The 17,347-nt window shown below is 33.5% G+C and overlaps 1 non-coding gene across 1 annotated transcript; it reads left to right on the top strand.

Moving 5' to 3' along the window:
* The first annotated feature begins 340 nt into the window (after positions 1-340).
* Positions 341-447, top strand: LOC121225955 (small nucleolar RNA R71). The gene has a single exon (XR_005923858.1). It is a non-coding gene; the product is annotated as a small nucleolar RNA R71 (small nucleolar RNA).
* The last annotated feature ends 16,900 nt before the right edge of the window (positions 448-17,347 follow it).

Here is a 17,347-nt window from a genome sequence, read left to right as displayed (position 1 = left end):
AAACACGTGATCCTTACCACAATAAACAAAAGATAACCCAGCTACTTTCAACTCTTTCACCTCACTAGGGTTTTGACGGTCTTTATCATGTTGGCTAAAGAAGATACCTGAACAGTAAGTGAGGTAATAACATCAAGTTCGGATGGTCCGGGCACTCTCCTACCAATTCTAGCTGCTGTTATGGGGTATTGATAATCATTATTAGCGATTCTCTCCAAAATATCTTAGGCTTTCATTGTATGTCTTATCTAACAAAGTTTCATTAGCTGAAGCATCAATCACCATCCGTGTTTGTGCATTCAAATCATTATAGAACATCTTCGTTTGGGTACAATGTTGAAATCCATGCATGAGACATTTCCTAAGCAAATCATTGAACCTTTCCCATGCTTCATATAGTGTTTCATCCTCTAGTTGCTTGAAGGATGTAATGTCATTTCCTAGTTTGGCATTCATATAGGGTGTGTTATATCGCAATAGAAATCTTTGATAGAGATCATTCCAGGATTCTATTGTTCTAGATGGTAAAGTGTTCAGCCATTTTCTAGCATGATCTCTTAAAGAATAGGGAAGCAATTTAAGTTTTAAGGCATCTTCAAGGACACATTGTTATTTGAAAGAATCGCAAACCTCCAAGAAAAGTCTCAAGTGCAATCTGTGATCATTAGTTGGCAAACCACCAAACTGACCAATTGATTGAAGCATCTGAAACATTATAGGTTTCAGTTCAAAGTGAGGAGCTTGAATTTGTGGCCTGACTATTCTAATATCCAGGTTATCTAAGATAGGCACTACATGCTCTTGAATTGGCCTATCCCGATCATCAAACATCTAAGCAACAGGAGGATTAACATTCGGAGCTCCTGAATTAAGTTGCTCATTCATAGCAGGTGAATTGTTAATGTATTTATTCAGTGTTCTTTATTTTTTTTTCTCCTTCTTAGCAAGGTCCTTTAAAATTTTGGATCTAAGGGATAGAGTTCTTTAGTACGAGTGTCTCTACACATACAACTAGTAACAGACCTGTTGAGTTCATGAAATAAACAAATTAGCAACTAAAACTATAAAAATTGCAATAATAAAAACTAAAGTTACCAATCGACAATCCTTGAAAACGACACCAAAATCTTGTCGCCTGTGAATATGATGTGCGAATTGTGAAAGCGTACATGTTGGATCAAGTAATAAAGTGATGAGTGAGTATCGTTCCCACAAGGATTGGTTGAGTGCTCTTTGTCTAAGTTATCACAATTGAACAGAAAAGATAAATGTATCAAATGATGTTTAATGAGATTAAAATGGGATTAACACATTAGAAGTGAGAGTAATGAAGTATACGAGTAGAGATTACCATTGCAACAAATCAAATAAGAGTACTAAGGACTTTAGCAAGGGTGGAATATTGGTTGTGAAGGTCGAGATTACTAAGGGAACTGTTCTAACCCATGAACAATGCCATGGCAAAACTATGGCGAACTAACTGTTCAATTGGGTATTAATGTTGTTTACCTCTATCGAAAGAAAGACCTAGGGTTACTCACCCCTAAGGCACTATATATCTATAGACTCGGGATTAGCAACTACTACTAAAGCTCAACCCTCTAAATCGTATAAGGTAAGGCTCTATGTCTAGTGTTTACATGAGTATTTCACTCAACACTCACTTATATTACCCAACTTTGGTCTAGGTAACATAATCTTTTTGGTGTCAAGCTACCTTAAGACTTATTGAGCATTCATCAACACTCTCTTAAGAATTTAAACAAAATCAACCATTGGGTAAAGCAGTAATATGAACCATATTAATCCATAAACATTAATCGAAGTTGAAACATCATCCAAAGCAAACCCCAGTCGTTTTAAGTTAGTTAATGGTTGGGCCACACAAATTCAAGTTGTTTTTGTATCATTAGTATCCCAAAATATTAGTTTAGAACAAAAAAATTAAAATAAAATGTAGAGGAAGAATTATGGGTTTCAAAACTCCAATCCCCCCAACTCGGCGTCTTGTTTCTTGTCTTTACCAAAGTTCACAGTAAACTCAACTTGCCCTTCTTGTCGCCATGAGACCTCTGTCTAAGCTCAGAAAAATTACCCTTTTTTCTTCTATTGTCTCTCCCCTTTTTATTGCCTTTTATACTTGGGTTGTCCTCTAGGGTAAAATTAGTCAGCCAATGATTTTTTTCCCTAATTTTAAGGTGAATATTCTCCATTAAATATGCATGTGGAGGACCAAATGATGAGTGCTCTCATTACTAACTGGGTGTTTGTCGTTTTCTTCACCAGCATTGCCATGGAAACCTTTCATAATGCCTCGGCAAACCTCCATCCTCTGCTATCCTTCTCCCTTAAACCTGTCATTCAGCCACAACAAGACCTTTCCACAAGTAATTAAAAGTAAAGATGCAATAAAGTAATCACCATATCAAGTTCTTAGATGCACTGCTCGATTGACTAGAAATAATCATGCAATTACCTAAAATGAAGCTAATTTTACTTAAGTACAATAAATTACTTAAGTATAAAAGTATGAATTATAACTCTTTTCAAGAGTTAACACCCTTCTACCATAAATACCACCTCTCATTCCCATTTCACTCATCCTTCATCATTCATTCATTCTTCATTCTTCATTCTTCACTTGTTATTTCCTCTTCTATTCACATATAAATCCATTCATTCTTCCCATTCCCCTTAGCTAGCAATTCCTTCAGAAATTCTCTCTTAGTTTATCACCTTGAGGAGAACTTTGCGAAGGATCGAAGGAAGCCTCTAAGACTAATTTTCAAAGAACTACCGGAATCATTCAAAGTTTTTTCTTTTTTATCTTTAATTTGTTCTTAGTTACATGTTCGCAAATTATTTTAATTTTTTTCATTAACAATGATAGCTTAATTTTATTTCGGCTGGAATGATTACATTAATTTGACAAAGATCATCTGATTCATGTTTATGATGTCTATACCTTAATCGTTCATGCTTTCAATTTAACTCATGCATGTATTTCATCATTTGATTCATGTTTATGATGTCTATACCTTCATCGTTCATGCTTTCAATTAAACTCATGCATGTATTTCATTCATTAAAATGTGATTGAATGAATTTGAATTAGTTGATCAATCCTAACCAGGTGACGATTAATGGACGCAATAATTGAAAGATGCATGCTTAATTTAGATCCTAGCCTGATTAAATTAATGTTTCGTAATAACACGATAGAGCTCTATTACCTTGCATAACTTTTAGATTTTTGTGATTAAAGTAATTCAAATCTAATTCGTCCTTATTACTTCAAATAACTTTAAGAAACCCTTAGTTAATTATGATTATGATAGTATGCATGTTTTTCTAAGTAAAAGATTCAGAAATGACTTATAACTAGTTTCAAGTTAATGAACGATCGAGTTGCCATGGAATACTTTCTCGGCATTGTTAAACATGATGAAAGATGATTTGTGTCAAATGTTGTAATCATTCTAGCTTATTCATGTTATTATTATTGAAGCTTGTGAATTTGCTGCTAAACCATCTCATTTCATCCATTACATTTAGATTAATTCATTTGCATTTAATTAATTTACTTTAACACCTACTAATCAAAAGTATTGTGTTTTCTTACCAACTTGTAATCTTTAATTGTGCAATTATTTGATTAACATATACAGTCTCTATGGAGACGATAACTCTTATACTTACTTATTACTTGATAACGACTATGTATACTTGCATAAACCTACGCGTTACACTATGACACAATGTACTCTTACAAAGATGTTGGCCAACGCTGTGAAGAATGGATAATGTATCTTCAAGCCGGTGCTTGTATAGTGGCAGATAGCGATCCAAATGTCGAGCACCACGAATGCGAACTCAAAGCTGCCGACCTTGCTTGTTCCATTGACTTGGATGAGTCTACATTCGTTAAAAAATGAAGGGAAGATTTTATTAACCATACGAATTGTTGGCTAACCATGAATAACTCAAATTTTAATTTCTATCACTTGGAAAAGTTAATGAAATATAGTTTCCATCTTTGGTAAGTGTTGAAAACTCTAGTGACCAGAATCAAGCCCTCGCCAACTCATTACCAAAAAAGAAAAAAAACCATTTAGTTATTAATTTTGTGACTTTTCATATGTTATATGTCAGAAAAAGTTAAGTATTTAATAAAAAAAGTGCTGACACTATTAAAATTTTGTATTATAAAATTAGAAAATTTGGTTTATATTAAATTAAAGTATAAAGATGAAATACTAAATTTTAGTATAATAGAACTAAAATTGTAATTTGACCTAAATTTTCAATAACAAAAGAATGGTGTTATTATTATCTCTAGTAAGTTGAAACACTTGATTGAATTAGTGTCACGAATCAATCAGATGACAACTTTGTAACATCCCTAACTCGTCTCCATCTTTGGATTAAGGTTACGAAGCATTACAATACAATTCAGGACATTTAACTTCAATTATAAACTATTACTTAATTTTAATGTTAACATTCAAATACATATTACAATTATAGCACAAATATACTTAAGGGCCTTAAATTTGAGTTCACGAGGCCCTAAATACAGTTTGAGAGTAATCCCGGATCAATTGGAATCAAATAGATAATTTTGGAAAGTCATAAAACTTTAGGAAACAGAGGTCACACGGCCGTGTGATAGAGCCTAGACCATGTGGCTCAGAAATATGGTTGTGTGGCTACTACACACACCCGTGTGACTTATTCACACGCTTGTGTACACTGACCGTGTAACTAACGGTGCCCGTGTAATATAAGGTTACACGGCCGTGTGGCCAGACCATGTAACTCACTGTGACTGTGTAGCTAATGGTCGTATGGTCGTGTCGCTAGACTGTATAACTCTCTATGCTCATGTGGACCAACCTGTAATGAAACAATTAAGGCATACGGCCGTGTGACAGCCCGTCTACTCCAAAATGTGCCTTCAAAATCAAGTTTACCATATTCAACCTACTTGGACAGCAAACAACTCAATTACCATCTCAATTATACCAACTCAAAACATGTCAAAACATCCATCCTAAGTGTCTAACCAATGTGCCCTCATTGACACCACAATTCAATAATAAAATCAATATCACATTTAAACCAAAGTATAAACATTCAAAATACACAACCATCATTAATAATTCATACCAGAACACCACTCCCATCAATTCATAATTCATCTTTCCATACTCACACACTTTATAATGCTTATACCAAATATACCAAACAAGTTCCATACACACATACATACCAAACCAAACATATACTCACAAGTATCATTCAAGTTTTACAATTTCACATATAATCAACAGAATTTCACTTTACCTATTATATGCCATATAACCCAAGTTAAAAATTCAAAAACTACCAAAAGATTTTCGAATAGTGTGATTCTTTAAGTCTATGTGCTCGCCTGTTTCCTCAAAAACGTATCTATAGGAAAACAACAAAAATGGCACGAGTAAACTTAATTACGTTTAGTAAGTTCAACAGTTTGAATAATAAACTTACCGAATAAACATTTCTAATACAGAATAAAGAAATTAACCATAATCCTATTCATCACAACCATTTAATGGGTGAGTCTTCATAGCAATACTTATAATAGATAATCAACTCAACTGAATTAAGTCATTCAATAACATCTCATAATAATCAATCAGTAATTCATGTAATCACTTATAATACCAATTATAAACCATAAAACCAATAAAAGTTTGCCCAATGAACGATATAACGGATTCGGATACACGATTAATCATTTAGAACACACCAGTATGCTCAAATGAGCTAACCATCTAAAAACACACCTAAGTGCCTAGCCCGTAGGCTAACATCCCTCCGAAACACACCTCGACACTGAGTGCCAAGCCCGAAGGCTTTTCATCCGCCCCCGGAACACACCAGAACCATTGTAATATAACACGAAAGTTCTCAACAAATGCCGAACTTCAGTATATTCAGTAAACAAGAATAAATCAAATATCATCATCTCAACATTAGCCGATCCCATACAGCGTGCAATATAACCTATTGGTATGTCAATTGTATCTTATCCTACGTTCATCGACTCAACTAATTCTTGAATAACAACATATATTTAATCACTTTCACAAATCAATCCATTTAATACAATTCAACACTTTCAAGCAATAATAATATTAATTCATAAATAATGAAATGTTTAAACAATACAAAAATTAAACCGTACAAACTTACAAAGGCCAAACTGTAGAAACAACAAAAGTTCAATGACTAATCAACAACCTTCCCTTTTCCACAATTATCAACTTGCCTTTGATCTATAATGCGACTTATTTCAATTATTAACCTCTAATTCATAAAATATTCAATTCAATACATATGATTACTTATTTACACATTTACACATTTTCCCCAAACATTTATTTTTTATACAATTTAGTCCATAATCCTAAACAAGCCAATTCCCACAATTAATACATAACTCAATACTATCGGATATTTAACCCTACATATACAATTCATAAATTCTAAAATTTCTCATGAAAACCCTCTCATTTACAATTTTACTCAATTCAATCCCCACTTTCAAAATGCATAAAAATTTACGTAATAAAATAACTCAAAATCCACATCAAGCACTAAAAAAATACTCTTTCAAGTAAAAATCTTCCAAAAACATTAATGGTGGACTTTCTAACATTCAACACTTTCTCAAATTAATCACTAAACTAGCTAGATATCAAGGTAATGATCGCAAAAACATAAAAAAATCAAAAACGGGCAAGAAATGGCTTACATGCAAAGACTCAACACCAAACAAAGCTTGAAGCTTCCCCCGCCCCCAACAATGGCATTCGGGCAAAAGAAGAAAATAAATTACTAAAATAACCTTTAAAAATAAGAATTTCAAACTAACCAAGCCATCATCACCCATTATAAATAATATGGGCTAATTACCATAATAATCCTCCTTTTCAATATTCTTTATCTATTTACTCATTTAACTAAAAGAAATCTAACTTTTGTATCTTTTCCAATTAAGTCCTTTTTCACTAATTAACTATCTAAATGATACAATTTCTCAACAAAAAATTAATACGACACTACTGACCTCGTAAATATTAATTATTTAATATTTTTGGACTGACACATCAGAGTCATGGTCCCGAAACTATAGTTTCCGACACCACTAAAAATTGGGTTGTTATAAAGTTGGTTAAGGAAATTATGAAAATACCCTTTAATATTAAAAATAAATTATATTATCATGAAAGTATTTTTTTTTCTTTTTATGTTTTCATAAAAACTAATAAAGAATTGCATTTGGAGAATTTTGAACCCTTGTCACCAATATCTATAAAATTATCACTTTATCATTTTAACTAAAATTTAGTTTTGTATTTTTTTTATATTTTAATATTATTATACAAACTTTTTCACTCACATAATTTGTATATCTATAGGGTTTTTTACAAAAATATTATAAAAAAATAAAAATTTACTAAAATATTATAACTTTTTTTATTTACCAAAAAATATATAATTTTTTATTTACCAAAATATATCAAAAAAACAAAAAAACAAAAAAAACCTGCAAAAAAATTTTGACCGATGTGACGGCACCTTGGTCACACCAATGGGATTGGCGGCACCAAAGGTGCCAAAACCATTGGCTGCACCAATGGTGCCAATACCATTGGCGGCACCACTTAATAATAGGGGGGTCGGTGGTGGGGGGCAGAAGGAGAGGGAAAGAAAGAAAGAAAGAAAGAAATGAGAGGAAAGAAAGAAAAAGAAGGAAAGAAAAGGAAAGGAGAAGAGAAAAAAAGAAAGAAAGAAGAAGAAGAAAAGGAAAAGAGAAGAAAAAAGAAAGAAAGAAGGAAAGAAAAGGAAATGAGAAGAGAAAAAAGAAGAAGAAGAAGAGGGAAGAAAGGAAAAAAAGAAGAAAAAAAAGGTAAATTTATTTATAAATTTAATTTTTTTGTAATATTTGTGTATTTAAAATTTATGTTATGTACATTATAGTTATTTTATTATTTTATTTAGAATATATATTTTATGAAATATATTTAGAATGAAAAAATAATGGTATGTACATTGTATGTTGATTAGGGATTTTTTTTATGAAATTTACTTAGGAATTTGAAATTAAAATTTTAGGAAAATAGCATTAAAAGTAAAATGACAAAGAAGTATGTTTAAGAAAACATAAAATACGAAAAGAAAAAACGAGAATTGTATATTTATCGAAAATAATAAAATGCAGAAAAAATGCGAAAAATGCACATGTAATAGATTGAAATAATGTAAAATTATAAAATAAAAAATTACGATATTTTTAAAAAAATAAAATACGGATAAAAAATACGAACAAATGGCCGAAGTAAGAGTGTATTAGTAAATTTTTAAAAAAATTCAGAAATAATTTATACAAATAATTGAAACAAAATGTACTAAAATAATATAAAATAATAAAATACGAAAATAATATAGTTTTGTTGAAAGTAATAAAAATCGGGAAAATAATAATACGACCAAAGGCCAGGGGAAAGGGTTTATTGCGGGTTTTTTAGCAAAATATTACAAAAAAATACCAAAATATTATAAACTTTTTCTTTATTTATCAAAATAATAGAGGAAAAGAAAAAGGGTGATGGAGGGGAAAAAAAGGTGGCACAAATATGTGGCTAATTACCTTTTAATCCCTCCTTATTTATTATTTTCTTTTATTCCCCCTTAACACACTAAATTAATAAATTTCAAACACGATGCACTGAAATAATGTAAAATTATAAAAGACTAAGTTTATGATATTTTTTAAAGTAATAAAATGCGGAGAAAAAAATACGAACAAATGGCAGAAGTAAGAGTGTATTACTAACTTTTATAAAATTCAGATATAATTAATACAAAATATTTCAAAGAAATGTACTGAAATAATATAAAATAATAAAATACGAGAATAATATATTTTTATTTAAAGTAATAAAAATCGAGAAAATAATACAAGCAAAGGGTAGAGGTAAGGGTTATTTTTTACACCAAATTAATTTAAATAACACACTAGAGTAATAAATTTCAAACATTATGCACAGAAATAATGTAAAATTATAAAATTAGAAATTATGATATTTTTTAAAGTAATAAAATGCGGAGAAAAAAATACGAATAAATGGCCGAAGTAAGATTTTTTTACTAACTTTTTTTTTCAACTTGCAGGCATCGCAATGGCTCGATTGATACGAAGCGATATTAGACACATATCTGATGCGGCTAATAACGCGGTATGATTTATTATTTGTTAATTAGGAGTTCTATTTATTTAAAAACGATATACGCAGTATATACAAATAGATTATGTTATCGTAATATTTTTTCTGTAATTTTACACTATCAGGACTCGTTTCGAGTATTAAAGGGCCGTGTGAGTGTTTTAAAGATAGCTCCGGATGCACGATTTATGCCGTACCTGGAGCTAGCCGGATTTGGGTTAGTAGCATTGATCCGGTCCTCTGACTTGCGGTTTGATTTATTATCTGCGCTAGTGGAGCAGTGGCGTCCGGAGACCCATACTTTCCATTTTCCGTGCGGGGAGTGCACGGTGAGCTTGGAGGATGTTGCAGTGCAGCATGGGCTCCCAATTGACGGGAGTCTCGTAACGGGAGTATCTTCAGTCACTGATCCGGCTGCAGTTTGCTATCAACTCCTAGGAAAGTCATAAGAGGATGGTGATAAATATTTTTCCGGCATAAAATTTACATGGCTAAAAGCCAAAATATGTGGATTATCAGCGACCGCCACTGAAGGTGAGTTGATGTGCGCTGCTCGAGCGTACATCATGCATATGATAGAGGCAGTACTCATGCCTGATGCAAACGGCGATAGTGTGCATTTGTCGTACTTGCCCCTGCTAGCTGATTTCTCCACTGCTAGGTCGTATAGCTGGGGTTCTGCCGTTCTAGCAACGCTGTACCGGGAGCTTTGTCGGGCGACAGAGCCGCAAGTTAAAGACATCGGCAGATGCCTCATACTGCTGCAGTCATGGGTGCTTTATCGGATGCCGTTTTTGGCACGTGTTAGTCATCAACCCTATCTGTATCCACTGCCACTCAGGTGATAAAATATAAATTGTCATTATTTGTAGTCATAATATATATGGTAATGTTACCAACCCTAAACCCTATACTATTTTTTGTAGGTGGAATATCCGTCCAGGCATCGGGAAGTCGAGTGATGTCCCGATATACCGTCTTAGGATTCAACAGCAGGCCCGGGAAGGGGTAAGCTGCTATTCTAATATTTGTGACATCTATTCTATTTCTATATCTTACTCACATGTTATCAGTCGAACTCGTTACAATGTTATTACTCATGCAGTTTATATGGATGCCATACCGGAGGCCAGAAATTACAAATGTTGAACCCTCGTCCGCACTCGTTGATTCCTACATATGGTGTACTAACACACCAATTATAAATTTCAACGTCGTCGAATGGTATCACGGCGATTGGGTGCTTCGGCAGTTTGGCTGCATCCAACCTATCTCGGATCCGCCGAACCAGTTGGGGGATGATCACGGCTTGACAAAGAGAGGAAAAGTTCAATTGGACTGGGGAATTAAGCACCGGAAATACGTCGCACTGTGGAACGATTGATTGCATCGAATTCCTCAGATGGTTATGGCTACCGACCTGCAACCATCATTGGAGTATGCACAATAGTACCATAGCTGCGGGAAGACGTATTTACTTGGAGGGCAATCGACTGTAATCCCCCCTACGTGCAACAAGTTTGGGGATCGGATGCAACGAGCGCATGGGATCCAGATCCGACGGCATATTATTCTCCACAATAGGCAGAGCCCGAGCAGGACCCCCAGCCAGATCCCGGACAATCACAGTCAAATGTGGATTCACATGGCTATCGTCCGAATTTGGTGGGCGGTGAATATTATCCGAGCTTCACAGAGGGCGAATACGCCTATGAGTTTGAACTTTTTGGATCCCCTCGGCCGCAGTATGGCATGCTCGGCCCGTCCGACACGTATCCGCAGCATTATGGGACTCATGATGGTTCAAGTTCGTCGGCGGCGAACGAGCAACAGGACCTTTCCTCTATGTTTTCCATGCCCCCACCTACGGACGATGAGGATGTTAGTCGTTGCCTAGGCCGTGAGCGTCGACCTCCACGTAGGTTTCCGGACAACACCATCGAACCATCAATTTTAGGGGTTTCGGGTACTTTTTGTATAAATTTAATATTTGTATTTTAGTTATTTCTTACTTCTGAATTTTATGTATAAATATCCATTATTCTATTTTTTCATTATATTAAAGCTCAATCGAATTATGAATGCCTCTATTTTCAATATAATCTTAATAATTCCAAATGCGCACATGGTATTTTATAACTTAATCTGCAAACAATTTGGATACAATTTAAGCATAAGCATTACCCGAATAAAAAAATTATTATTAATAAAATTACCTTTTATAACAATATACATAAATTTTTATAGCATTAGCTTAATTTCGACCCGATCCCGACGACTGCCCAACATGAAAGTTTCGGTTAGGGCATTTATTTCAGTTATGACCACTTAACCTGCATATTCCACAACGCTTTCCGTCAGATTTCTCCCTAATGTCCATCTCATTACGGATTCTGCTTGACTGCGGACGACCCCTTGGATTCCTCCGTAGCCCTCTGTCTGGGACAAGCTCGAAAGTGATCGGTGACACCTCCCACATAGATAGGTCCGGCAGGACGGGGAACTCATTCTCCCAGACACGCAATGTACGCTCCAGCGTGTACACATCATCGACATATTGTTCAGCTTCAAGGTTGACTTTAGTACACGCTGCCACGACATGCGCACAGGGATAATGAAGTGTTTCGAACTTCCTGCACTCGCACCGTCTGTTCCGGAGATCAACTCTGTAAGACCTAGGTCGACGACCGATGTTCTCAGTAACTCGAAACGTTTCCAGTCGTCGTGAATATATTTCCACATTCATTGACCTCGCCAACCGACGGTTTACGACCATTGCATCCCGGACATGTTCGACAAACACATGTCCCGCCTGAATCTGGTCGACTTGCTGCTGACTCATTCTTGGCATCAAAGTAGCCAGCCTGTAGAAAGTAGCAGAAAATACCGATGCAATCGGAAGATGACGTGTTTTCAACAAGACAGCGTTGATCCCCTCGACTAAGTTTGTGGTCATGTGGCCATAACGAAAGCCCTCGTCAAAACTTTGAGCCCACTGCCACTGCTCTATTGTGCGCAACCATTGTCGGAAAGATGTGTTTGTCTGCCCCTCCATGTCACTCTCAAGTAGGATCATTCTTTGCCAGAAAATATGTGGCTCTAACTCACACGCTATATACAAAAAATAGTTCTAGTAAGTCAATAACATCAAACATTACAACATATATTGAAAAGATAAGGTTATCATTTACCCATTGCCACGACTTGTCTCTTCCAGTCTGCATTCTTATAATCTTTATGGAAGTTAGACGCAATGTGACGAATGCAGTAAACGGATCTCCACGGCACACTGGAATGCCTAATAGCTGCAATTAAACCCTTCCCTCTTTCGGAGATGATGCAAATATTATCGTTCCTAATAACATACCTCCGCAGATTTGTGAGGAAGAATTCCCAAGACTCCATGTTCTCTTTATCTACGATAGCAAATGCTATCGGGAGCATGTTTCTGTTACCGTCTTGAGCAACTGCAAGAAGCAGTATCTGTGTATATTTTCCATACAGCCAGGTCCCATCCACCTGTACAAGTGGCTTGTAGTGGGGAAATGCCCGTACACATGGATCGAACCTCCAGAACATCCGATGGAAAATCCTTTTTGCCGACTGTAACTGGTCATCCGGGCCGTAATATGGACTTGTCTGCAACTCAATCACAGTCCCCAGTACGTACTCCCGTATAGCAGCTATCCAACCTTAAAGCTCGTTATACGATGAATCGTAATCCCCATACAGTTGCTCCATCGCCATCTGTTTAGCTATCCATGCCTTCCGATATAAGACTTGATACTGGAATCGTGCTTGCATTTTCGCAATGAGTACCGAAACTTTAATGGTCGGCATGTCCTTCACCATTAGCATGATACATGTACAAATAGTTTTCGAATCAAGTTTTCTATGATCTTCTGTCATACGTGTTGATGTGCTTGTATGAAGACCAACAAATTTTCGTATCTCCTACATCTGTGAACTTCTAATGAATGCAGCTCGTACCCGCCAATTGCAGCCTTCCGTTGCCTTCCAACACTCCACAACATATATTGTCGGAGTAGACACGGAGACTTTATAATCCACCGATATCTTCATGCTGTACCATTTAATAGCATATTCGCACTCTTCTTTACAGCTGAATCTCTGGCCTATGAATAACTCATCATCATCAGATGTTACAGCCAGCCCGTGAGAATGAACTATTTCAGGGTACTCCGGAAACTCAGCTACATATGCTGCGTCGGGGTCTATGAGCGACATGTGTGGCCCAGGATTATTACGTATCACAATACGCCGCATCTGCTCCCCGACCGAAGAAGCGTTAATGCCTTCATTGTTGTTGACATCTTCATTGTCAATATCATCAGGTACATCGTCCACATCGGGATCAGCGTCACTATCGACCTCTTCATCCCAATGATCGCCACCACCTTCTTCTTCGCCGGCACCTTCTTCTTCACCACCAACCATGTCAACATCGGGTGTAATATTCAGGTCGATCCCATCCCACCCATAGTTGATTCACTATCAATGTATGATATTGGAGCCACCATCCGCGGTTTTTCAGCCCGTATTCTTCATCAGATGCATTAACATCTTCATTTTGCTCCATACCGACTAACTCAGCAAATAAGTGAATTGGTGCATTCTTCTCACTCCCATTCTCACAGTAGAGATCGACCATTGTCTCCACGTCTTCGTCGTCTACAAGTTCCATTTCGACGAATTTGACCGAATTTGTCGAAACTGGAAACTTGTAGAAAATTTTTGATACCCTTCTCCCACAACATCTATGAATTTTTGCATTAATCCTTGCCTTCATTTCATCGAATAATACATTTCTATTAAATCTCATTGCTATTTGTTGCCGACATTCAAATACACATCCAACACTTGTTGTCAAGATGACTCCATCGAAATAAACGCATACAAGAAACTTAGCATCCATCTTCAATATTTAATCTATCAAAAAAAATAAAATCTCATAAAAATTCTCGAACGGTAACTAAATTACTTAAAAAAAATTTAATGTTTAACTACTAATCCTTATAACTAACACACTAATAATATTAATAATTTTATACGAAAAATAATACACACTAAAATTATTAATTTGGTAAATAAAAATAATAAGTAACCATAATAATAATACTAGTTTTTTGCTAACAATAATATTACTAAGTTACATCTTAATACATTAATAACATCTTAATACTAACGACAACAACAACAACAACAACAACAACAACAACAACAACAACAACAATAATAATAATAATAATAATACTAACTAATACTATTATTTTGAGTTTTATTAATCTTAATAACTAAATTAAAACAAAAAATATTACAAAATATACAAAATAATAACAACAATATAATCAAAAAAATTTAAAAAATACCTTCTTTTTCTCTCCTTTTCTCTTCTTTTCCGCAGCAACTCTTCTTCTTCTTCTTTCTTTTTTTGATTTTTCTCCCTTCAGCTGGACAGATTTCGGATTTATAATACGAATAGTGCCGCCAAACAATATGGCACCATTGGTGCCGCCAATGGTTTTGGCACATTTGGTGCCGCTAATGCCATTGGCGTGACCAATGTGCCGTCACATCGGTCAGATATTTTTTTGCATATTTTTTTTGTTTTTTTGATATATTTTGGATAATAAAAAATTTATATATTTTTTGGTAAATAAAAAAGTTATAATATTTTGGTAAATTTTTATTTTTTTATAATTTTTTTGTAAAAAACCCTATATCTATACTATGTATGTGAGGTTGACTAAGGGTGTGCTTAGTATTGCTTCTAAGAAGCACTTTTGAGACAAAAACAATCCTAAACAAGCTACTTTTGGAAATAAAAAGTGCTTCTCCCAAGCAAACAAATTGGCCCAAAAGCATTTTTTTTAGAAGCTGAAAATTTTAGCTTCTCCCCAAAAGTGTCCCCCAAAAGCACGTTTGAGAAGTATTACTAATTAGCGTCTCCTTTTAATCGAGTCCCAATTTAGGAAATTATCAAAAACCCATTTATTTTACAAAATAGCAAACATTATTTTGAAGGCATTATGTCTAATTTATTTTTATAAATTTTGATAAATTTAGAAAAATATGTACACATAATTAAAGTAATAAGATTTCAACCATGACATCATAAATTTAAATATCTTAACTTTGTCATTTTAATGAAATCCAAATTTGATTTTAATAAGAATTTTTATACAAATTTATCAGATAAATGTTTTTACCCATGTCGTGGGTGACAAAATCTAATTTATTTATTCTTATTTGTTTTGTAAAAATTAACTTATTCAACTTAGATTAAGATGGTTTCAAAAATTCACTTTTTAGATACCTAATAATAACATGTTAGATTATATTTTTTTTAGAAGCCATGAATAACAAAGAAACATCAAATTAACACTTATTATTATTTTTAATTCTACAATTAATAAAATCAATCTATTTTTTATTAAATTCTAAAACCTTAAAATTTTAAACCTTAAATCCTAAACTAATCATATCTGTAAAACTATAAATCTAATTGAAGAAAAAAATAAACCTTGGATTACTATTATTATTTTTTAATTTTATTTAATTAATCAACACTAGTTAAGATTAAAATTAAAATGTTTTTAAGGAGAACTGATCTAGCATTAGAAATTGTATTATATTAAGTAGAACTTTTTTAAAAAAATTTTAAAGTGGCACATTTTTATTTAATGCTCAAAAAGTGACTTTTTAGTATCATACGAATATAATTTAAACTCAGAATTATTTACATCATTTAGTTAAAGTTTATAAGTTTAAATTATATTAGGATAATACTAAAATGTTACTATTTTAGACATCTAATAAAAATCTGTTACTTCATATTTTTTAAAAGAATTTATAATTAATAACACATTTTGTAACACTAGATCAATTCTCCTTTATAACATTTTAAGCCCAATTAGTGTTGATTAATTAAATAAATTTAATGCCAAAAATTAAATAAAATTTAAAAATAATAATGCATGTTTATGTTTTTTTTTTGTTCAACTAGATTTATGTTTTATTTGTGCGGGGAGTTAGAATTTAGAATATTAAGATTTATGATATTAGCAAAAGGGTTAGATTAGAATTTAGGGTTTAAAGATTTAAGGTTGAAAATTTTAAGATCTAGGGTTTAAAGGAGGGGCCTAAAATGTAAAATTGTAATATTGATCCTTTAAGTTTTACAATATTTTAATCGAGTAAAAGGTAAAATTACACTATGACCCCCACAAAATAAAAATTTTTGATTTAATCATTTAAAATTTATAAAAATATAAGTTATTAAAATTGTGAAATTGCTTTTAACTTTCATAAAAATATACAACTTAATTCCACTCCAAAAAAATTATGGCATCTCTCTTTGTTAAGGTTTTAGAATTTTATAAAAAATAGAAGAAATTTTATTAATTTTAGAGTTAAAAATAATAATAAGAGTTAGTTTAATATTTCTGAATTATTATATTATTCATGCACTTTAAAAAAATATATAATATATTATTATTAGATGTCTAAAAAGTGACTTTTTAAAATCATTCTAAATTAAACTAAAAAGTAATGTAATTTATGTCCATGAATTGATTTGGACCATGAATTTGTATTTTGTGTTTCTGTATTCATTAATCGGTGGGTCAAGTGTTAGGACAAAAGATCGCATGCATTGAACCTCATGTGTTGGTCTAATAGTCAAGGCGTTCACTATTCCAGGTATAGCCTGGGTTCGAGTCACGCTAGCCGTATTGTTGTTAGTGTTTTGTCCCTCCTATTATAATTCACCAAAAAAAAAAGATGGCATGCATTCTTAGAATCTTCTTCTCAAAACGCATACTTAATTAAATTACAAAAACTAAATTATCCTCCATAGTGGGGAGACCTCATACAAGCATAAATCAAAAGTTCTATGATGAGCTAGTTTAACCAGTCTATCTACATCCTGATTATTTTCTTTAGGGATGTGACGGATATGCCAATAATTGAAATGTTTCAACAACTAATGAACTCTCTGAACCAAAGCAGAATTAGAGCCATTTGATGCCTTATCCGTGATAAGCTAG

This window comes from Gossypium hirsutum, chromosome D13 (assembly GCF_007990345.1).
Source record: "Gossypium hirsutum isolate 1008001.06 chromosome D13, Gossypium_hirsutum_v2.1, whole genome shotgun sequence".
NCBI lineage: Eukaryota > Viridiplantae > Streptophyta > Magnoliopsida > Malvales > Malvaceae > Gossypium > Gossypium hirsutum.
This window is presented reverse-complemented; position numbering and strand designations above follow the sequence as displayed.